The following is a 1,476-nucleotide window of genomic DNA, read 5'->3' on the forward strand; positions in this document are numbered from 1 at the left end:
AGTGCCACATCCAGGTCGACCTCGTTTCGGCAAGGCCACACACACACACAAGCGAAGCGCCGGTCAGCTCCAATTCGTTCAAAATCGACAAGCACGCATAAAGATGTCGACAGCTGTGAGACTTGAACTCACGCGGGTTACCCCAATAGATTTCGAGTCTATCGCCTTAACCGCTCGGCCAAGCTGTCCTAGCATCCATACAGACTCCCACACACCCACGCAAAGTTGCTTCAACCATTACACGCCAACCAAGCTTTGAACACGCCCTGGATGCCCTCACCCGACACTGAACAAGTCGTGGTTACCCGCAGCGCCACCTCCCGCCTACACACCCGCCATACGGACGCCACCATACGCCACTAGGCACATTCGTCCTTGCTTCGTCTCCACGGTCTTCGTGCTGAAAGCAGTGCCACATCCAGGTCGACCTCGCGCGGCAAGGCCACACACACACACAAGCGAAGCGCCGGTCAGCTCAAATTCGTTCAAAAACGACAAGCACGCATAAAGATGTCGACAGCTGTGAGACTTGAACTCACGCGGGTTACTCCAATAGATTTCGAGTCTATCGCCTTAACCGCTCGGCCAAGCTGTCCTAGCATCCATACAGACTCCCACACACCCACGCAAAGTTGCTTCAACCATTACACGCCAACCAAGCTTTGAACACGCCCTGGATGCCCTCACCCGACACTGAACAAGTCGTGGTTACCCGCAGCGCCACCTCCCGCCTACACACCCGCCATACGGACGCCACCATACGCCACTAGGCACATTCGTCCTTGCTTCGTCTCCACGGTCTTCGTGCTGAAAGCAGTGCCACATCCAGGTCGACCTCGCGCGGCAAGGCCACACACACACACAAGCGAAGCGCCGGTCAGCTCAAAGTCGTTCAAAAACGACAAGCACGCATAAAGATGTCGACAGCTGTGAGACTTGAACTCACGCGGGTTACCCCAATAGATTTCGAGTCTATCGCCTTAACCGCTCGGCCAAGCTGTCCTAGCATCCATACAGACTCCCACACACCCACGTAAAGTTGCTTCAACCATTACACGCCAACCAAGCTTCGAACACGCCCTGGCTGCCCTCACCCGACACCGAACAAGTCGTGGTTACCCGCAGCGCCACCTCCCGCCTACACACCCGTCGTACGGACGCCACCAAACGCCGGTAGGTGCATTCGTTCCTGCTTCATGTCCACGGTCTTCTTGCTGAAAGCAGTGACACATCCAGGTCGACCTCGCGCGGCAAGGCCACACACACACAAGCGAAAGCGTCGGCCAGCTCAAATTCGTTCAAAACGACAAGCACGCAGAAAGATGTCGACAGCTGTGAGACTTGAACTCACGCGGGTTACCCCAATAGATTTCGAGTCTATCGCCTTTAACCGCTCGGCCAGGGCTTTCCTAGCATCATATCGGACTCTCCACCACACTCCACGCAAAGTTGCTTTCAGCCCATTAACACGTTCAA

The sequence above is a fragment of the Phytophthora infestans genome, genomic scaffold, assembly GCF_000142945.1.
Source record: "Phytophthora infestans T30-4 supercont1.81 genomic scaffold, whole genome shotgun sequence".
NCBI lineage: Eukaryota > Oomycota > Peronosporomycetes > Peronosporales > Peronosporaceae > Phytophthora > Phytophthora infestans.